At 47.1% G+C, this 23593-nt stretch overlaps 1 protein-coding gene across 2 annotated transcripts in view; it reads right to left on the bottom strand.

Moving 5' to 3' along the window:
• Positions 1-15222, bottom strand: part of LOC144824382 (apolipoprotein L3-like) — a 233880-nt gene extending 218658 nt beyond the window's left edge. The window contains exon 1 of one of the 2 annotated variants that reach the window (XM_078683492.1): positions 15080-15222. The gene's annotated coding sequence lies outside the window, so the exon portion shown is untranslated. The remainder of the gene's footprint in view (positions 1-15079) is intronic. The other variant, XM_078683493.1, reaches the window with a different exon arrangement.
• Positions 15223-23593: the final 8371 nt, after the last annotated feature.

Genomic DNA, 23593 nt, shown 5'->3' on the forward strand with positions numbered 1-23593 from the left:
AGGGGTGATCTTGAGCTATATAGGTCTGCCGGGACGCCATCGGGTCCCGGGGCCTTGTGCTTGGTCATCTCGTCAATATCCCTGCTGACCTCTAATTCAGTAAAGACAAGGGGGGATGCTTCTGTCAGAGGCTGTTGGGATCTACCGGGTGCTGGAATCATATCACTGTTATAAATTTTACTAAAGTGATCAACCCAAAGATCTTCGGGAATCACACAGTCCATGACAGTGTTAGTTGATGCAGCAAAATAAGAATGGTTTATAACCATCCAGAATTTAGAGCTGTCCTTCAGAACATTGGCCGTTGTTAAGCTGTCCCAAGCCTCACTTTTTATTAACTTTTTACGAGACTCGATGGCCTGTCTATATTCTTTCCTAAGCCCTGCCACCAAAGCCCTGTTTCTTGGCTGCTTTTTCAGGGCATGAAGTAAGTCATTGTGTGTCTTTGAGCACTCCCTGTCAAACCATCTTGGGGTGGAGGAGTCTACTTGCTTCTTCGTGCTTGTTAAATCCTTGTTAATCTTAGAACATATGGTGGAAAAAGAGCTGATAATGGCAATATCCTCGGATGTGCTATGCATACAGATTGACATATCATCTCGTGAGTTCAGTACGAGGTTATCCATAAAGGTATCTGGCACAACCTTTGCCCAATTCAGTCTACGGCCCTGCTCCTTAGGAACAAGGGTATCACCACGGCCCCCCAGACGCTCAACCTGGGTGACGATGTTGCGACCCACGTTCAGGAACAAGACCACTGGGTTGTGATCGCTAAATGGGGAAGAACTTACTTCATAGGATACCACTGTATCGATTAACCCCGGTGAAATAAAGATATAATCAATAATAGTGTTAGCATCCCTACCAATAAAGGTCGGCGTTCTCACATCCCCCCAAGACCCTTGTGCCTCGTACATATTTTGGTTGGCTAGTAAGTTTTCCAATTCCGCCCCCTGTGAGGTGTGCTCAAAGTGAGTGCTGACTGCTCCCGGAGGTCCCAATTGCTCATTTTCCTGGCAGCCCCAGCTACATGGGTGGACATTAAAATCTCCCAATAACAGGGTTTTCGAATAAAGCAGGTTGCTGTGACTTATATGTTATTAAAAAGGAAGATAGGGAACTCAAGTGTGAACAGTTTCTGTCCCTATCGGGTGCATTATAAAAATTAATTATCAAAATTAACGGGGAGTTTGGCCTAGCCCACTCTATACCTAAGATGTTTTCCGATGTGTGAACAATTTTCCGTGTAGTACCCACCAGGTTTATAGAGAAGAGTATATGTGGGAGGTATGATTCCATGCGCCGTAAAGCCCCTCTGGGTGGCCCTCAGTGCTCCCTGTACCAGTCTTCTAGACACAGAAAGCAAACTATAGTTGTTGCCGACCAGAGACAAGATTCTGCCCTCCTGCTGCTGAGCCAAGCTCGAGCATGGGAAGGCAGGACACATGCTTCCTGTCACAGGGAGGTGTGACCATTGCGCAGACCGGACTTAGTGTATTGAAACAGGGTGGGACTCTTGCCAGCACCACTGAGACTGCTTGAAGGGCACTTAAGGTGTCCTCCTTGCATACTCCAGTTCAAACCAGTTCAGGGAGCCGTTGGCTCCTGCTCTGGTGCGAAAACTGGATAAAGGACATGTCCCCACTGTCCAGCCTCTCCTCTGGGAGGCACCCCTGAATCATCCCAACCCTTTTCTCAGGTCACTTAAGGGCTTACCCATGGGTGGGTCCCTAAATTCGTAGTGAGATAAGATTCAGTACCAATACCACTTCAGCTTCAACCGTCTGGGCACTTTCGACTTCGCTGGACTTCACTTTGGGAACCAAGACTGCAACTGGGAAGACTTCTGCTGCTCCTGGTCTTGTTTTCCTGCAAGTCTGCTGCAACGTCTGTGTCTGTGCTCCATACAGGTTCTTCACAGGGCCTGTGGACATGCAAGACACCCTACGGAATCTCCCTTGGAGTGAAAGAGACACCCCCCTGCATCTGCAGGCACTGCAACACAGCTGACTGGTCCGCTGATCCTGGGCTCCCACGGACTCCGAAAGGCTCAGCAACACAGGTGGTGATTCTGCAAATCCCTTGAGGCCTGCACTGTTTTCTCACTGAGTTATGAGACCAGAATCCCTCGTCGGAACCACTTGAAAGAACCCCTGTGCAATGCGTACACTTGCTGTTGCCAAGGCTTGTTGACTCTCTCCTCCAGAGATCCTTGGGTTCCAAGAAGCTCCAGCCTGAAGCATCTCCTACAGCCCAGATCTTTGTCTGCACCCCATCCTTGGGGCCTTCATCCTTTGGTGAGCTGCTCGACGTCTGTGCCTCTGACTGTGGGTGCTTTCGAGGGTGTTCTTTGGCTCCAGTGGGCTTCCCTGCTTGCTTGGCACCTGCTCTGACTTACCTGCTCATGGGTGAGACACTTGGACCTTGCTGGTCCTGACACTGCACCATTTTCTACAACTATGTTGGTTGCTGTTGCCAAGGCTTGTATCGTGTTTTTGAGTGTTAATAATAAAAACATATTTTTTATAACAACACTGTGTAGTTCTTTTTCGTTTAACCTCCACTATATAATTTATTCTGGTAAAAGAAGCTGCTTAACACTCCTTCTGGACTAAGCCTGAAGGCTGCTGCTCTCCACAGCTACCACTTGGAGAGCTTTCTAAGGTTGTCTACGACCACTAAAGTCACCATAAGGGTTGTCTGGATTAGTGCAGGGTGCTACACTTATATAAGTGAGCACCATATACTAAGCAAGCCTCCTACAGAAAAAGACCCCATAAATTGTGATTCAAGGTGTGGCTGAAAGAGGCATGCTATTGGGGATGGTGGAGTCGTTAAAGTCAGAGTTGGACCATCAACTTGTGTTCAGCTTTTAGGTCTCGCCTACAGTTTGCTTTTACTTCCCTGTAGGCAAAAGCTTCTTGTGGACCAATCTAGAAAATTGGTGGCCTTAGAAGCATAGCCATTGCTTATCATTGATTGGCTTTATAATGACTCTCTCTTGCTTGCCTATTCAATGGCTTGCATTTCTCTGCTTGTTTTTATCCCCTGTCCAAGAGCATAGCATCTTTACAATTCATTTTTTGGCTCACTTGTATCCTTCTACTGTTCTCATTAAGGGATTTTTTATTAAACACTCCATGAGTGCATGTTCCTTATTCTTTCTTTCTTCACAGGGCCTGTGGACATGCAAGACACCCTAGGGAATCTCCCTTGGAGTGACAGAGACACCCCCCTGCATCTGCAGGCACTGCAACACAGCTGACTGGTCTGCTGATCCTGGGCTCCCACGGACTCCGAAAGGCTCAGCAACACAGGTGGTGATTCTGCAAATCTCTTGAGGCCTGCACTGTTTTCTCACTGAGTTATGAGACCAGTATCCCTCGTTGGAACCACTTGAAAGAACCCCTGAGCAATGCGTACACTTGCTGATGCCAAGGCTTGCTTACCGCCACTCGCATCGCTACTCAAATAACTTCCACCACATCCTTCAATTACAATAATTTAACTTTTCAACTTTTTTTAAATTTTCTTTTGCCGCTCCCATTCTTTTTCTTTTTTACTTTTCATTTTTGAAGAGTTTGGTCGCTGCCAATTGCTACTGTTCACTCAATTACACAAAGAAACACTTTAGACTAATTAAAATTCCATATGTATTTTTTTTTATTGATCTGAGTGGTGCCTGCCATGTTAGATTGGTAATTTAAATTAAAAAAATATGGCACCTGCGTCCTTCAAAAAGCATCGCTAATAGATCTACAAGGCAAGACCTGGTGGCTTTGCCAGTGCTTGTTGAGAAACTCCACTGCAAAGAGATTTGCAATAATGAGCAATGTGACAGTAGATCTGTTCTCGCTTACTTCATTGGTCACAAACAGGGGAATTTTAGCACCTGATGAAGAGATCTTTGGGGCATATGTACAAGCTCCTGTCGCCACCACAACGTCCCTTTTTACAACATAGTGGTGGCGATAGGGGCTCTGCGCCTTATGTACAAGGCAGCTTTAAGCCATTTAACGTGGCTTAAAGCTGCCTTGTAAATAAGGCACCCTTTCACGGTATGCTTTGCGTGAAAGGGGTGGGCAGTGGGTGTTGTGGTGGGCGTTCCCCCGCAATACCCATTGATTTTGACACTGCCCCCTATGTACAAGGGCAGCGTACATAGGAGGGAGCGCCAAAATTAAGACCAGGTACAACCTGGTCTTAAGTTGGTAAACGAGGAGAAAGGCATTATTTCTCCTCGCTTTTGCTTTTTCCATGTGTGCTGCCTTGAGCAGCACACATGGAAAAAGCAAAATGCCATGGATTGTTTATGTACAGGACGGTGTCCCTTCTGTACATAAATAATCCTTTTTAAAAAATGCCATTATTTCATGTGTATTGCACAAGGCAGCACAAGTGAAAGTGACAAAATGGCACTTTAGGATTGTTTATGTGCAGAAAGGGATACTTTCCTACACATGAACAATCCTCCCCTGCACGCAGACACCCTTGCAACAGGTGCCTGCGTTGGTGCTACACTGCTAAGTGTAGCACCAGCGCCGGGGGAAACGCAAGGCTGCACCATATCATTGTAAATATGGTGCAGCCCTGCGTTGCAGAAGTGGCGGAGTGAGGCGTTAAGCCAGGAAGACTAAAGCCTCTCTCCGTCAGTTCTTTGTACATATGGCACTTTGTGTCCAGTAATGCTGAAGGGATAATAACCTTAATATAACTCTGGTGATTTATCAACTTACTGGTGAGATCTGTATTGTGGTCTGGTCAGTTTTGACTCCTCATGAAGCACCATGGATTGTTAATGTGTCTGCTGCAAAGCACCACATGTAACATGTCGATCAGATGTGTATTTTATCTAGAGTGTTACTGCTTTTGTCAGAGATCCTGACTGCATTCAAACTGCAATACTTAGGTTCTCATTTCCCCCTCAATCTTTCGTTATTCTAAGTTTCTAAAGACTGTTCCTGTGGGTAGTTATACAGTTGTATTAGTTCACACAGCCCCAGCCACTGCTTTACGTTTTGAACCCAGACTTTGCTTTCCCAGGTCAAGCATTCTTACCTGTGCGATGATGGATCTTCTGAACCTTGTAACTCGTAACATTTCTTGTACTTTGAGTTACTCATATGGTTTATTGTAAATCGCTGTGACACCCCACATAGGGATGAGTAGCGATATCAAAGAAATTCAATTAAGAGTAAAAGCTTTTCAGTTCTTATTAATGTGATTACTCAACAGTCAGATACAAATACTATTCTGATTCTGCATGGATATATCTTACATGCAGGGGTTCAACAAAGTCAAGGAACTGTTTCCAGATTATAGTTTTTCTTAAAAACTTGTAAGGTTTCCCTCCATCGCTTTGGCATTTAGGCGTTAGTCTCCGGATACCTCCCAGCCAGGATGAGACTCCTGAAGGAGGGCTGATGGCCCTTAAAGTGAGGCCTTTGTATTCAGCAAAGCTGGAAGTTAAAATTATAAATCCCTTTCATCATCATCATCATCATAAACTTTATTCGACAGTTAAGTCATTAAAGCACAAGATAAAATCAATCATCAATAGACCACACAGTCTAAAAGCAACCATTATGCACATTCTATATAAATAAATAAAATGGAATTAAATTCTATATGACAACTATCGAATAGACAGGTTAAAAATATATAAGCATAAGATAATTGTTGTATAAATTTAAAAAAAGCATTATTAACATGCTACTAATTCATGTTATCAGATATAAAGTGATTCTATAAAACTCAGCAACAGGCAAACAATCAGATTAGACATTCCCCTCATACATATACAAGCAGTTGTTAAAGCTAATGTTTAACTTGGACCTAGACAGGTAACAAAATGGGCTGTCCGCTAACTAGCCGGAAGCTTTAGTTTTGATCGTATTGCCAAGGCCCAATTCAAAATCTTCGCCATTACAATGGCTAAGGGTGGAGTGGGGTCCGTGCTTAGAATTCTCAGAGCCTCAACATGTCTACGAGTGCTCATCTGTCGACAGATTGGTATAATCCATTTACGACGAGGTGCAGCATATAAAGGACAGAAGAACAGAATGTGACTTACAGATTCTTGCTGGTCCAAGCACCAAAGGCACCTATCATTAGATGACCCCACCCACGTGCCCGTGAATGACCTTGTTGGAAGGGTACCCAGCCTAAGTTGAAAATACAGTTTACGGTCATGGGGCTTTTCAATAAAATCCCAAAACTTTTCAAACCTTGGACAGGGCTTGAATTCAAGGAACCGTCCTGTGAGGTGCGAAGAGAGACCTTTCGAAAATGTCGATGAAAGGACCATATCCCAATATCTTTCCTTCAAGACTTTTTTAGAAGGAAAGACTGCATTCAGAGGGTCGTCCCATAACTCAGGCATACCCAACCTCACAAGCAGAGATCTAATCTCCTTCAGCCATTTTATTTTATGGAAAGGATCGTTTTTGATGATATCCAAAAGGCCTTGGGCGTAGTGGGAGAGTTCCTCCGTGCTCCATAATCTACGTCAGTAAAGTAATGGGTGAAGTATTGCCAGCTTATCAACTGGTTTCCTGCCTAAATTCCAAAGTAGTGGTGTCAGTGGGGTGCTTTGTGGGACGCTGGTAACTTTATGAAAACACTCATTCTCCACCAAGGATAGACATTTTAGGTTCTCAAACCCCCACAGTTCTGCTCTGTATAGGGCCGAACTCAAAACCTTCATCCCATAGATCACGAGTACTGGGGTAACTGGTTTCGTAAAAGAGGTCTTAAATTTGTGTAGGAGAAACCCTGATTGCTGTTGGTGCTTCAACACAGCTAGGTCGAGTTGGCTTTTCCACCGCATGTCCCTCTGCAGTGTTACACCCAAATATGTAAAGGCGCTAACCTGCTCTAGTGGGAGGTTATTCATAAACACACTTCCTCTGAAAGATTTGTGCTAGTTGACGGACATGAATTTGGTCTTGGCCGTATTTATTTCCAGACCGCGCAGGAGACAAAAGTCTCCGTACCGCTGGAGGGCCCGCTGGAGACCGCTAGGTGTTTTGGAAATAAGCAAGGTATCGTCCGCAAACATGAGATTGGTATGCGAGTACCTGCCAGCACTGGGGCATCCGTGGGGGTCAAGGAAAGGAAGTCTGCCACCCCATTGACGAAGAGCGAAAACAGGGTAGGCGCCATAACGCATCCCTGGCGCACTCCCCGCTCAACGGGAAAGGTTTCCGTCACCTCACCCTGCATCCCCCACCGAACTCGGGCAAAGTTGTCCTCATGTAAGCGGACCACCAGTGTCAGCAGCTCCGGGTCCATCCCTAACTCGTCCAAGACTCGTCATAGTTTGCTACGCGGGACAAGGTCAAAAGCTGCCCTCAGATCAACGAACACAGCATACAGCATATAGTAAGTTCACTCTGTGAATCCCGAAAGTAGTAAGTGCATTCTGTGAATACCAAATAGTAGTAAGTTTAGGATTTAGTCTTAAGTTCATTCTGTGAATCGGGCCCACAGTGCCCTTTTTCCCAACACCACTATCCGCCAATAGAGGGTAATGAAATGAAATACTTGGTCTTTTGTGCTTGTTTGAGGGCGGAAACCAGCCTGCAGAGGACTCAAAATATTATTTTCGTCCATCCAGGTCTGCATCTTGCCCAAAACCAGTCTACCCATAATCTTCTGGATTGAGTCGATAAGGCTAATGGCCCTATAATTGCCTGCGACAGACTTGTCCCCTTTTTTATGCACCGGAATGATTTCTGCCCCCTTCCAAGAATGTGGAATGTCGGCCCCCAGGCCAATAGCATTAGCCAAGTAGGCAATATAAACTCGCCAAGTTTGCTTGTCATTTAGGAAAACATCGGCTGGGATGCAATCAATACCCGGTGCTCTTCCCACAATTACCGTCTCTAAAGCCCTGTCAATTTCTTCTATGGTAAAGGCCTCTCCTTCATAATGTTTGCAAGAAAATATTTCATTGTACTCAGAGCTATCAGGGCAGGCATACTGTGGCTTGAAATAATCAACCCACTCATGCTGGGCAACATTATTCTGTGGGCGGTCCGGGCACCCGCCGCTATCCCATTTGTATGTATCCCAGAATAATTTTGGATTCTTGGCCAGACAAGCTTCTTTGAGTTCCTGCCACTTGCTCTCATCCCAGATCTTTTTAGCCTCAGCCTGTACTTTCCTATAACTGACCCGTGCCACTTTTACCTCACTTGGGTCCTTCATTTTTAGGGCTAAACCCAGTTTAGTCCTTGTTTGTCTACAAGCCTCATTGTACCACCCTCTGGGTTTCTTACTAAATGTACTTCTCTCTGGGCCTACCTTACAGAAGTGGGTTTTTAAATAAGCAAAAAGTTTAGTATGGGCAGTGATCATAAGGAGATGAAAGTCCTTGCTAGTGAAACTTGTCCTCAGTTCATACCTTACTTGCTTCATTTTGTATGGTGGCCAGAATATCTGGCTGTTCCATGACTTTGCTCCACTTAAGGTGGCGCATGTCATTGGTTAGGGCAAGAGCTGGCACTGATCTACCCTGGGTTGCTGCTACAGCACCAACTATGTCCAACTTAAACAATGAAGCCATAGGGTTATGGTCGCTCTCAATGCGTCCCAATACCACCATATCGACAAGGCAATGCCATAATTTTAGGTGAACAAGAAGATAATCTATACAGCTAGACCTATGGCCATTATCATACGTTCTTATACCCTGTCTATCCGACAGCGTATGGCCGTTGGCAGCCCTTAACTGTTTTGCCATGCATAGCCCTTTCAATTGAATTGCTGCCTAAGTCCATTTTCTTATGGGAGACAGTTCAAGTTGTGGGATACCCCATCTTGGGTCTTCCTCCTCCGTTAGGCTCTGATCATCATGCCCTAACGGCTTGAATGTAGTGTTAAAATTTCCTGCTATAAGTGGCAGTGTATTTCTAGGCAAATCCTCGATCAAATCATCGAGGGCAGATATTACCTCAGACCTTTTCCCTCCCGGATGACCTCTTGCGTAAATGTTAAAGATGGTAGTACTTTCCCCGGCGGCGGAGGTCACTCTTACAGCTAGGATATCATCATTTAAAACAGGAAGCTGTTCGATATTACAACCTAAAGCCTGCCTAGCCCAAATCACTAAACCCCCTATTGGGCGACCCTTTTCTTTCTTAACTGCGGAAACATAATAGTTAAGATAACCCAGCCTAAAGACAGGATCCACCGACCAAGTCTCTTGGAAAAGACAAATATCACATTTTTCCATAAAATTAGCCCAATCTGGCGAGACTAGTTTCGAGCCCAGGCCCGCTAGGTTCCAGGATACCAGTGAGGTTGGACAATTTGAACCAAGAGATCTTCCATCATTATCCAGCCAGCTAATAAATGGAGGGCGTCCGTGCTCCCTGTTCGAATCAGATATCGATAGGAATATCTCACTCAATGGTTGGTTTGGTATTACCTCATGCCCCGTCTGGATCGTAGCTGATCTCTCAACAATTGGCTCGATTTCATTGGGCTTAGTACCCTTATCCCCGCCCTGAAGACAAGTTTTAGCGACAGGAGGAGGTTGGCTCTTGTCTAGTTTATCCTCCATGGAAACCACTGCATTTTCGTTAAGTAGTCAGTCACAGTCTTTCAACCCAGACAACATGTCATACCTGTTAGATAACCTTAGATCCCCGGTGTTACTCCAGTTCTGTAGCCCCCTGTCTACGAGCTCGTTTGAGGGGGCAAGGTATACTGTAGATAAACGTAGGTCAGTGGTAGAGACTGGATTGAGGTCACTGGGCCTCCCTGGACCCACCTACATATGTAATCAACAGCCCTACTATCTCTAAAATGAATTATTATACTGTCTCCCTCTATTGACTTTTTCCTTGGCCCCACCCAATCTACCCATCTTGCAAACAGAATTTCTGCAGATACCTGGGTGGGGAGCGGCCGGTTGGAATTAGGCCAGTGGATACCCTTATTTTTTAGATCCAAGTGCGACTCCCTTTTAGCCTGACCCAAAGAGGTTATCCCCACTAGGACCACAACATATGGGGTAGATTCAGGGGGGATCCCGCCTGGACTATGCAAATGCACTTTTTGCAGGCCTACCTAAGTATCTGCTATCTAGACTGCAGATTGTCCAGAATTCGGCGGCCAGAGCCATTTATGGCCTGCCCAGGAGAGCCAGTGTTTCTGTGCTCCTGGCTAAGCTGCACTGGCTGCCAATCTCTGGGAGAATTAGATTTAAACTCCTCACTTTGGCGTTTAAAGCCCTTCATGCGACGGGACCTAACTATTTGAGGAAGCGAATTGCTTTCTATGTGCCACGGAGGTCGCTGCGGTCGGCGGACCTGGCCAAAATGGAGGTGCCTGTGGTCAAACGTGTCCGGATGGGAGGCCGTTCCTTTCAACACGTGACAGCATGTTTCTGGAACGAGCTCCCACTCTCTCTCCGGAAAGCGAATAACCTCCTGGCTTTCAGGAAGGAGTTGAAGACTTTGCTCTTCACCAAATTATCCGCTGTGACTGTAGTGTGTATGCCTGTGGTTTCTTGTTTCTCTGGGCATCTTTGCTAAAGCGCCGGGACACCCTTTTGGGGTAGCCGTGCGCTCAAAAAGTGCGGCCTAACATTAACATTAACAGATCTAGGCATAGTGAAGTTTTTGAAGGTTGGACCCGAGAGGGATTATTCGTTAATGATTGTCGAGTCACAGGTCTGCTGTCTTCTAATATCCGTTGCCTATCTCTCTGCGAGATTGGGGTGGGCACTACTAAATTATCAGAATTGGGTGTTGGGGAGGAATTTATGGGCCCCACAGAAGCAGGAACATTGGCTGAGTTGATCACATTCTGTATACCTGTAGGGTCAGCAACCACATTTATGGGCCCGGTCAAGCTTGCTTGTGCACGGGTTTCCCCCTTGGACCAATTTCCACCCCGAGCCTGGGCCGATGCAAGCGATAATTCCAGGCACACAAGCCTGTTCTCAATAGAGTCCAATCTATCATAAATTGGAAGACAGGTCTTTTAAAAGATGAGTTCCAGCTTAGTCCAAAAGTCTGATCCCGTCTTAGCTGGTAGAACATCCCCAGGACTTGGAGACAACGTGGTTGCATCGTTAACAGGTTGACCTGCTACAGGACAGTGGGAATTAGTTAGTGTCTCACTTTCGGTGACTGTATTTACTTTCAAATGCTTTGCTTTTCTTCCTTTTGCTTGGGCCCCACTAAGCTTCCTTTTTGACATTGATGTTAACGTAGGGCCTGCCGTAGCTTGAAACCCCCCTAATTTGGAGCTATAGGCAGAGCGGGTCTTGACGCTAGATAACGATGGTCTGGGGTGCGTGTTAGAGTTGGAGGTATCCTTGGTACCCTGAGAGGCAACGTCACTGTCCACAGGGCTTACCAAGCATCCATCAGGTTGCAAGATCTGTGGCCCTTCGCCTTCTCCTGAGCTACCTTGCAAGATAATGTTAGTAGGTTGTTGGGGGATAGGCGGTCGAGCTTTGGCCAATCTTCCCATAGAGGATCTTTTGTCGAATGCAATATCCAACGATAATCTCTTTTCTGTCATCTCAATTTCATGGGCAAAGACAGAAGTTGCTCTTATGAGGAATTGGTCCAAAGTACCTATTACCGATCCTCCGGCTATAGATTTCCTGGCGTTCCATCCCCTGGTGGAAGACATGATAGTAGAGCTGCCAACTCCACCATACACTGTCCAGTTACTTGAGGATTAGTTCGGTTGAAACATACACGCACACTAACCTTAATATAAATGTTAGGGGGGGGGAGCCGTCCCGTCCTCGTCTGTACTCGAACGGGCTCAAACGGGCCCGCCCTTGGCCTGGGCCGGTACGCGCCCGCGCGCGTTCCGCACAGCGGTAGCCACGAGCAATTAAATACGGGTAGGTGGGCAGGAAGAGGCCCACAGCTGCAGGGTATTACGGGGCTGCTGGTCCTCGCAGTCCCATCACGGCAATCCAGGCAGGAGCAACAAGTTCCAAGTCACTGCTGCGAGCGGCACCCCCTTTCAGCTCTGGGTGTAGCTCCAAGCTAAAAGCAGACATGCGGGGGCTTCTGGGTGTGTCATGGGGTCAGCAAATTTCACTGAGAATAATTCAGCATATTTCACTGGGACTGGCCTGGGTCTGATGGGTCTCGAATCCAGCTGCACCCCCACCCGCCCTCCTCCTTTCATGGATTGCGTCACATTTCAAGGCTGCATGTGTCTGTGAGTGCAGCTTCAATGAACCTCCCCTCGCCCGGCGCGTTTTTACCTGAACGGGCCGTCATATCCTATGAGCTTCTTGAAGGTGTATATCTGAGATGGTTCACGCCTGGACGTCACCAGGGACAAAGACGTCACTGTGGAAGGTTCCACCCCAGGCGTGTTATTACCAGAATGGGCCCTCCTATCCTATAGAGCTTCTTGAAGGTGTACCTGAGATGGTTCACGCCTGGTGTCCTTAGTATAAAGGTCTATGAATAAGATATTGAATCAGACTTTTAGAAGCAGCAGCTGGGTAGTTGGCACTTGGTGTCACACACAATGATCGGTGGTTTCCTCATAAATGCAGATACACTGCACAAAACCCTTTCATAACCAGAGTGCTTAAAGTACACTTTAAGAAGGTGAATTTCCTCCACTGATCTGTTAAAGTACGTTTTGTAGAATCCCGTTCAGTGGCCGACCATCCCTTCTCTTTTTCGGTTTCACCTTCACTGCGCTTGAGTTTTGCTTGTGAAATCTATTGTATTTAATATTTCTCAAACGCAGCTTCTCATCACTTCACAAGGCCCAATCCGCTTTAGTGGGTAGAACTTTTTTTCTTATAATAAGGCTGCACACCATTTACTGTTTACAGATACTTATCTCCCCCCGTCTGCATGTATGTACCATACGTATCTTCTACTAAAGCTGTTTGCACTGTTTAAGCCCCATTCACTGTTGAATCTCCAGGCACTGTTAAACTATACGATAAGATCTCTTCCCACAGAAAAGGCCGACAGCTTCTAACAGTATGCTGGAATGCTTGCTTTTTATTACTTCGTTGAGTAAAGGAGATGCTTTAGCCTAGGAACGTTTGTGGCATTTCCTATTCATGCATCAGTACCTTTCTTTGCAATTTATATGCATTAGCGGATCGATTTTACTACTATTCAGGCACTCACAATTCCACTTCAAAGGGGCTTGATTGAAAGGGTGCAGCAGGTGCAGTGGCACCGGGGCCTACAGTTGTCATAACTCCACTTAACATCTAATATTACTGTATTTAACTACTAAACAGGCAGTCAAAAGTGCAGTTATCTAGCAAACACTAGGACTATGATGTCAATAGTTCAGCAGGTGCAGTGGCACTGGCGCCAAAAGCTCTAGACACATACACCAATTATTGCTAAATTTTACAAGTAAACAGGCAATCACAAGAGCAGTTATCGTTCAGGCACTAGGTCATTATTTGAACGGTGCAGAAGGTGCAGTGGCACCAGGTCCAGAAGTTGTCAGAACTCCTCTAACACCTAATATTGGTATATTTTACTACTATACAGGCAGTCGCAAGTGCAGTTATCTTGCAGTTAAATGAGGCTTGATTTGAATGGTGCAGCAGGTGCAGTGGTACTGGGGCTAAAAGCTCTAGGGACACCACTAAATGCAGAATATTGCTAAACTTTACTACTAAACAGGCAGTCACAAGCGCTGTTACCTACCAAGTACTAGGGTTATGGTGTAATGGTGCAGCAGGTGCAGTGGCACAGGGGTCAAATGTTGTCAGAACTCCTCTAAACACCAAATATTGCTATATTTTACTTTTAAACAAGCAGTCACAAATGCAGTTCCCTTGCAGGCACTAGGGACATGGTGTCAATGGTGCAACAGGTGCAGCGACACAGGGGCCCAAAGCTCTAGGAATCCCTCTCAGCACCAAATATTTAAATATTTAACTGCTAAACAGGCAGTCAAACGTGCAGTTACATTACACGCAATAGGATCATGATTTGAATGGTGCAGTGGCAGGCACCTGGGACAAAGTTTTCATAACTCCTCTAAACACCAAATATTGCTATATTTGACTGCTAAACAGACAGTCACAAATGCAATTATCTTGCAGGCACTAGGGCCATGATTCGAATGGTGCAGCAGGTACAGTGGCACAAAATATTGCTATTATATCAATTCATTATATTATTTACCTCTTTCATTTCGCTTTTTTAAATGTTGCTTTTACTTGCCCGTGCTATACAACTAGTCACAGCTCAATATATTTCCTTTTTGTACATTAACAGTTATAACACTTTAACAGACTCTCTGTAACTTATATTGTACAACTACTCAGCAGGCTACAACATACACAACATACAACAAAAACAGCTTATTGTTAATCACATAGGCGGAAAACAAATGCATTTACCAATGCTTGTTTAAGTTTGCATGGAATGGTGGATTGCATTTTATGGAATGCTGTCACGGTAAAATGTATGTCTCATTTCTTGTGAGACCTCATCCATTGCCTCCTACATACATGTACATGCAGTGACGTCACCGGGTATGCAACTCAGGTGCTACTTCTCCTTCCAGGACCTGTGGAGGGCAGAGCCCCCCGTCATGCTTTCTCACACAAAGGTCAGAGTACATCTCTTGTGTCAGGGTGGGGCGGCCTGTGCGGCGAGGGCTTCAGTCATTAGCAGCGCTGAGACACGGGGAGGACATTCCTGCCAGGAACAAGGGCAGCAGTGCCGTGAATGGGGCCGAGAAAGTGCGTATTCCCACCCCCCCGGTCCCCCGAGGTCAGCGCCAGGTGCGGCTGCACCTGTCGCACCGCCCTGAAGCCGGCCCTGGCTATCGTGCCCTTCGCTAAGGCCACCCACTCTCTCAGCAGCTCCCCGAGCGCCCCTCTGCACTGAGCCACAACAAAGGGCGCCTAGATCAAATGTAAATGCAAACCTGATCGGCGCTATACAAACTAACCATACAGCGTACGTGTCAACGGCGACAGAAAGCAGGGGGGCCCCGCCGGGGCGGGGGATGAGGCAGCGAGCAGAGGTCGGAGTTGGGGATGGGAGGGACACGTGAGCGCTATCCACAGAGGGCGCCTCCCAGCGCTACTCACCTGCTGCAGCGGGGTAGGTGTCCTAGAGCCTGGAAGCCGTGAGTGCAGCGCTGGAGTCCTAGTGCCTGGAAGCCCTGAGTGCAGCGCTGGCGTCAAGTGTCTGCGTGTGAGCTCCTGGAAGGATGAAAGCCAGAGATGAAAGTGAAAGAGAGGTTCAGGACAAAGGGCGTTTATTGCTGCTCTCTGCCCTAGTACTGAGCAGAGCCCCAGTAACTTATTATCGATTTATTACAAGGAAACGTATCTGTGCAAGCAGCATCGGCAGATTGTAAACGAGCCTGAGAAGGGTGTGACAAACACGCTACTGAGCCCAGACCTCGACAGTTTGTGAAGAAGGAAACTGCTGTCTTTTTAAACATTAAACTATACAAAAATGTGATGACGGGAGTTCTTGAATTAATTTCAGCCACTGGTAATTACTCGGGCCGCTTCCCAATCCGTTGTTATTTTGTACACCATATCACCTCAGTTGGACCCAGACACGGGTCTCGGCTCACTGGTTGAAGAGCCCTAACCAGGGTGAAGCCGGCCCTGGGCTGCTTGTGTTCGGGTTCAGGCAGGACCTGGCCTGGCAGCTCGGGCGGGGCTGTCCCATGAGGAGGGGTATTGAGATATTCAGGGACCACGCCATCTTCAAGACGGCACTCAACCAGTACCACCGCCTCCTGACAGAAACAAAAAAAGAACACCCCAGCAGACCGCATAGAAGCCAGCACCAACCACAGCAAGGAGCCAGGGCCGGACTGGGAACCAAAACCAGCCCTGGCATAGTGCTCGGCCGCCTCCCCCCCCACCCCCTACCCCCCCTCCAGGAGGGTTGGAGGTGCCGCCAAGCTCTTTGCCAGGGCCGGTTTTCGGCCAATTTTGTTACGGGGCCGATTTTGCCGCTATGCTGCAAAATTGGCCCTGTAACAAAATAGGCCCCCTGGGGCCCAAAACCGGCCCCCACCCGTGCGGCGCAGCGGGGGATTGCCCGGTGCCCGCTACGGGCAGTCCAGCCCTGCAAGGAGCTCTTCGCCATCGTGAAGGATTTTTCCACCCCCAGCCACTGAGAATGACATCATCCCCTCCCAAGAACTGTGTGACACCCGGGCGGACTTCTTTCATGACAAGATCTCAACCATCTATGAAAACTTTGTACCGCAACCTCCCCATGCCCCCCCCCCGCCACCGACAGCATCAGCCTGCTCACTTCCATTTCGTTTTGACCCTCTCTAGATACGGGGTCTCTTCAGGACTGCGTTTCTGGGGACTATAGTAGTACAGGGGTATAAATCTGGATATAAGATCCTGTCATTTTAGAGTTGACTTGGACAGGAACCTCTATACAATACAGGGTTGCGGCCCGATCTGTGTGAGCAGTCATCAGGATCCAATCGTGGCGGTGTGGTGAGATCCTATCTCTGATGGATACCGGAGTAGTACCGGTGTAGGAGGATGTTAACCCGCAGGGTTGCAGGTTGGATTACGTCCCGTAACGAGTAAAGCGTTGTCGGGCCGAACGTCATCGACAATCACAAAGAGAGAGCAAGTAAAATACATTACAACATTCATTGTACAAAGCTCTTCCTTTTGTTTTTTAACAATAACCTTCCCTTGCGTACTTCTCACTTCGTTTTTCACCACGTTAGGTTATGATCACTTCACTGGGGCTCACTAATCACTATGTTGTGCGAGTGGTGTAATACTCCAAATGCATATGTACTGAGATACACATCTGTGGTACAAGTTGTAACTACAGAATAAACTATATTCACTTCAGCTAAAGTGAATATTCTTCTGACTTATTCTTCTCTTGGGCTTTTTATGAAATAGTATTGATTACAAATATTATTCCTTTTGCTAAAATTGCAGTGACCAGATATAATTAGGGTCCCACTTTGATTACATATGTTTTTGACTAAACCCGATGCAAGTATTTATAGCTTGCAAAATCTACAATGTGTTTTGAAATGAGTACCTTGTGAACATTGTTCTTTGCTCCCAGAGTCTTTCAACGGCGCGTTGACGCGCTCCTGCACGTTTTTGAAAGGCAGATCCCCCCAAGGAATTGGAAAAGGAACTCTGACCCTCTCAACTGCTCTAGTTCGTGCTTCAGTGCATTATCTTCCCCAAAATCAGCAACGGAATACAAAAAGAACAAGCATGTACAATGCAACAGTCTCGCCTTTGCAAAATGTGGAGCTATTGGCATTGTAAATGACATTTTTTTTGTTTATGTGTTGGTTTTGAAAACAGATAAATAAATGGCATTGTCATTTACAATGTCAATAGCTTAATCTCTCGCAAATGCGAGACCTATTGCATTTGCACCTACACAAACACACAGAGCCACACACACACACACACAGTGCCACACACACACACACAGTCACACTCACACACACACAGAGCCACACACACAGAACCACACACACAGAACCACACACACACACACATGGTGGTGGTGGATGTGGTGGTGGTGGATGTGGTGGTGGTTGTGGTGGTGGTGGTGGATGTGGTGGTGGTGGATGTGGTGGTGGTGGATGTGGTGGTGGATGTGGTGGTGGTGGTGGAAGTTGTGGTGGTGGATGTGGTGGTGGTCGTGGTGGTGTGGTGGATGTGGTGGTGGATGTGGTGTTGGATGTGGTGGTGGATGTGGTGGTGGATATGGTGGTGAATGTGGTAGTGGATGTGGTAGATGTGGTGGTGGATGTGGTGGTGGTTGCAGTGGTGGTGGTGGATGTGGTGGTGCTGGATGTGGTGGATGTGCTGGATGTGGTGGGTGGTGTGATGGTCTTGCGCCAATAGCAAAGGAGAGTGCATGGACGAGGCGACGCCCCACTTCAGTGGCCACCCACTGTCAGGTTCCCTAAGCAGGGTCTCTGAAGTAAGGTTGAGGAAATTCATCTCACTAAATCAAGTGACGCACCGTTTTCAAAGCGAGGTACTAATCAGATCTACCTGATCGCCATCCTGACTTGTTACTGGGTCATGCTGATATTTGCACAGGAAGAACTAGGAAGTAGCAAATCTTACGAGCAAAGATCGTCAGAGAGGCGAGAAGAGGCTGCAGCGTGGAGAGCCAGTGACGCATCTGAAAATAACAGCCCTTGTCAGTACACACACGAACACTGACACGGAGAGCGAGCTCAACCACTCCCCCCATGGACAGGAACGTGATGCGTGACCCCTTAACATGTAATGTGCATTGTAGGAGTAATGGATTCTCAGTTCAGAATTTTAGTTCTCCTTTACCTCTTTCGTGCTTAATGGGGATTTTCCAAACTTAAATGCAGAGAAAATCAGAGAGTTAATGAAAGACAAGGAGGCGGATATTCTATCAAAGCAGTGGCGTCAAGTCCTAGTTGGTTTTATACTGAGGTGGGCAAACTATCTAAGAAAGCGCAGTTTTTCGGAACTGGAATATGTACTGCTGTAACTCCCTACGTCTCAGCTGATCGGAGAGGCTGGGATAGTTAGTGCGAAACTCTTAGAGGACCGCAACAACAGAGCCCTCGATCCGCCATTCATAGAACCGCCTTTGTTCTTGGCCGTGTGCGGAGCGGTATCGCTTTCGCTTCCTTGAAAGGAACCGCCGCCTTAGCCACTTTGACTGCCGCTCGCGGTAGAGCCTTCATTCATGCTTGGGCCATCGGTGATTTTTACCGTTCAGGATCGAGGGGTCGTAGTGTAGACAGCCCCCTAGTGCCTCACTGAAACCTGTAAATGTGCCCACGAGAAAAGCCCCAACACAGTGAATGCTTAGAAAATGCACAGGGTCACTGCACAGCTTCGTCAATCGCCCTCTCGATTGTGTTCTGTTCACTGCAAGTCACAAATATATTAAAACCAATCATTATACTTTTTACAAATATCAGTTTGTCAAGAAAATATCTGAGAGTGGGCTACTTTCTATCCACAGAAAAAGTCGTTCGTTCTGTTAAAAAGACGCATCCCTGATCCGGAAAAAAAAGACAATATTTTATTCCCTAAAAAAAATGGAACTGTTGCCTAATAGGATCCAAGTGGCAGAGCGAGCAGATTGACATCACTGCCCGAGAGAGAGCAGCGGTGCCGAGCTGCAGTCAGGGTGCAAGGCGCGGAAACCTCACGCGAGCGATGCGGGTCTTAGTATGACTGTAGCTGGGCCGGGCTGCGCTCTCCCTGCCGCGCCATGGTCCCAAAGGCTTCCATGCCCCAACCGCGGTCCTGTCCCTCTAGCTGCGACCCCAGGCACTCAGTGCTTCAAGGTCTGGTACCTGCCGGGCTCCCCTCCGCTCCTGCATGTGACCTTTCGCGGCACTCTTCCCGCAACAACAGATTGCAGGAGGACTCCCAGGAGGGGCTCCAGGCGGGCACCGGCACAGTACTCCATCCAGTCACCAAAATCGACACTGGACTCCTGGACACTGCGAGCTGGAGAGACCTCCATGAGAGCCGCTGCCACCATAAAAATAAATAAATAAAGCAGTGTGGAGAGGAGGCAGAGTCTGCTCACGCTGCCTGCACGCGGCAGTCGGCCCTCTGATTGGTTAATAATGAACACCAATGGTAGTATTTATTTGGTAGTTGTCAACCAATCAGAGAGCCGACTTGGGCGTGCAGGCAGCGTGATGGGGGGCGTGTTTCGGAATGAGGACATCAGAGAGAGAAAGGACCTAAAAACACCCCCCAAATCCAAAAAAGACGGGGCTTAAATGGACAGATGCCCCTCTTCTCCAATGGCTGGCCTCCGTTTAAGAAACCAGCCAATGGAGAAGAGGGGCAGGTTCAAGCCCCACTCTGGAAAACTTAAAATCTCGCCAGCGAGACTGCGCAAGCGCAGCCTACGCAGGCTGAGACCTAAAAAGGAGCTCAGAGCCTCGTAACGGCTCGTAGACGCGCTCCAGCGCATTTGAAACAGAAGAGCCTGGAGGCACACAGCTGCTTACTATTGTGGTCCAGCGCATCTTGGTATCCGCGAAATGCCAACAGGAAGGGAAGGGACATAAGTTAGGAAGGAGATGTGGAAACTGAAGTCTCCTAATTCAAGCGTGCTGTAACTCAAGTTCAGGAAACAGCTTGTCCAGGTGTCACATTTTTCACGATTTACAAGCACTGAGCTGCTTATAAGTGGTGCTTATGTAGATCCCTGAGTGCAGAACCCATGTGATCCTCTCTTCAGGGATTATGGGGGATGTAGTCCTACCTCACTTACACATTCATTCATCCTGTATTTAATATGTGTTCCCCTCCACACCATCTGCGCCTAATCGTGACACACCTAGACAGCCGTATTTGCAGCTACAGGTGACAAAAGGGCCCTCCCGTACCGTGGCAAAACAGCAGCCCTCACCCTCCTGGACCTGCCAGCCGCTTTTGACACCGTTTTCCATCACGTTCTAATCAACAAACTACACCACATCAGAACCCAGGGAGACGCCCTCAAGTGGATTACCTCACACCTCTCCAGAAGGACTCAAAGGCTCCTCCTCCCACCGTTCACCGTGGAACCCAATAATATCATCTGTGGTATCCTCCAAGGATTGTCTCTCAGCCCCACCCTTTTCAACACATAAATTACCTTCCTGGCTGACACTGTCAGATTGCATGGACTTAAAATCATCTCCTACGCCGACGACACCCAGCTCATCCTCTCTTTGTCAGAAGACCCTTCCACAACCAGAGCCAACTTCCCAGATGCATGATGAACGTCGCCAAATAGATTAAGGACAACTGTCTTAAGCGCAACACGGACAAAATGGAAGTCTTCATCTTAGGGAACAATACCTCGCCAAGGAACGACGCGCGTTGGCCTACTGAACTCGACCCATCCATCACCCCGCAGACCACGGCCGCAACTTCGGAATCATTCTGGATAGCAAGCTGTCTATGAAGAAAAAGATAAATGCAGCCTCACCTGCCTGCTGCAACACTTTACACATTCTCTGCTAGATCTTCAGGCGGCGCCCAATCAATACCAGAATGACCATCACGCATGCCCTTGTCACCAGCAGGTTGGACTATGGAAATACGCTTTAAATATGAATCACTCCACGCCGCCTATATAGACGACAGATCATACAAAACTCAGCTGCCAGACTCATCCTTGAACTCCCCAGATTGGCCCACATCGCACCACACATCAAGAAGCTACAGTAACTCCCGATCAAGAAGAGATGCCAGTTCAAGATGTTGACCTATGCATACAAAGCCCTGCATACATCAACAAACGAATGACCTACCACCATCCGACCTGACACCTGCGCTCTACCTACCTCGTCCTCATAGACACCCCCGGATACGCCAAAGCAACAGCGGAAGACGCTCCTTCTCCCACATGGCAGTCAAAGCCTGGAATGACCTTCCACTGCACCGTAGAACCTCTCCATCGCGCAGGAAATTCAGGAAAGTACTCAAGAAGTGGTTGTTTGAATGAAAGAGAACTGTGAAGCAGCTACTAACTCCAGTGCCTTGAGACCCTCACGGAGTGATTTGCAGCTCTCTACAACTCCTGACTGTGACCACGTAATGTTTTCAAAATGTTTAAATAACTTTGTTGAAAAAAAGAGGTACACATCAAACCTTTTAATTACAATGTTAATATGGAAAAACATGCATTCATGGATGAAAATTAAATCTCGTCCTTATTAGCAGAATCTTTGTTGGTGAAATTTACATCAACTTTGACTCGCAAATATGTAGTCAAGAAGGCCTTTAGACGAAGGCCTGGGATTGCTGATTGATAGGTCACTAGTGGGAGGGTGCGTAGCTGACAGGTGAGCGCTCAGGTAGGGAACTCTTGATCAATCCTACAGACAGGTGCTGCAACATTACAAAGGGTCAAGGGAGATTGCCCCAAAAAAGCACACATGGCTGGAGGCCATAAAAGTCACAAACAATATGAATAAGGAACACATAGCCAATCAGGAACTAGCACACATAGTGATCACGTGCCGGACATCTGGACACGTTCACCACTAGCCACATTATGTCCACATGAGGTTGAGACCCACTGTGGTAACCATTACACAATTAATTTATGACTCCAAAGCGGCAACCAACATTTCTCACCATATCTGGTAGACCACAAACCTTTTATAACCCAACATGTTTGAGGGAGAGATGTGGCGCAGCGGTCCGGGTGGCAGACTCCAGAGAATGTGGTTCATGGTTTGATCCCCGGAACTGGCGTCAGCTCAGACCAGCACCTTGTGACTCTAGGCATTAGCTCGCTTAATCTCCCCGATGGCCCCCAGCATCTTAAGACCCTTAGGGATGATTAGTTTGCGCTTTACAAATACCGGGTTATTTATATATTAAAAGGATACCTATAGGTTTTTAGTTGAGACAGTCCTTAGACCCTGTGCCTTTAACTGTTCTCCCAGCCATAATATTTATTTAAGCAAGCTATTCCTGTTTTGCCCAACACCTCTTGACTTCTATTTTTCAAGGGATTTTGAACTCAAGCACCATTTTGGCGAGCCAGCATAGAAGCTGTTTGGGTCCTCAAACCCGACTGCAGCCTAAGTGCTAACAGGTTTAATAACACCTTTAGTAGTTGGAAGGCGTGTGGGAGGTGCATCCACCTTGGACTGGGCATTTGACAGGGTGGAATTAGGACATAGGGAAAAACTTGGACCCAGATAACTGGGAGTAACTTGTGTGTGGCCAAGAGGAACAGGTTTCTCCTGAGTTATTTCAATATGGTTTCTGTGATGACCACCTTTGTCTAGGAGTGGGTGTTGGCATACAATCCAGCTCAGTTAGGAAAGCGTTCCACACAAACCTTCTCTGTTTAGAGGACACCCTATGCTGAAAGCGTACACATTTGTTTGATAAAGTAATTTTTTCTGTCAACTATTATTGAACTGTGTTGTGGTTGTGAGGATGTTTAGGTCCTTTATCTATTGATGGGGCCACTTGGCCCGTTTTGGCTGGGTATACCCCCACCCCGATATATGGCTCTCCAAATTGCAGACCTTCATATCTTACATACCTCTTTGATACAAATACATAGGGCTGTTATACAGTATATAACTCGCAACTTACAGATGGGACCACCTGGTGCTGCTGCACAACGTGCGGGTCCCGGTGGTTATGTTATGTTATTTGAGCTTATATAGTGCATGGTTACCCTAGGGTGTCCTGACACTGAGCGTACCTGTAGGTTATCAGTGATGGGGTTTTACTGTGTGAAAAGCCAGGTTTTCAACCCCTTTCTAAAGCAGAGGAGATCTGCTGAGTTCCTCAGGTGGAATCAGTCCCCTTATGGTTAACTGTGGTATGGGCAACCGCCCTCAAAATAAGGAAGAATTTCCTTATTGGCTTGCTGATAAATTTGGATAGTTAGAGGCTGTATTTCCTAATACTAGTCCTGTGGAAAAACACAGGATCTTAACTATTAGTTTACCAAAAGACTTAATTCCCAAAGTGGCTGATTGTAACACCTGGGGCAGGGTGTTCGTAGCAATATATTCGATGTGCTTCGGCACCCACTCCATGACTGTTCTACCCTATGTGATCAAGCGTGCTTAAGATGAACACGGAGCC

This window comes from Lissotriton helveticus, chromosome 3_1 (genome assembly GCF_964261635.1).
Source record: "Lissotriton helveticus chromosome 3_1, aLisHel1.1, whole genome shotgun sequence".
NCBI classification, from domain to species: domain Eukaryota; kingdom Metazoa; phylum Chordata; class Amphibia; order Caudata; family Salamandridae; genus Lissotriton; species Lissotriton helveticus.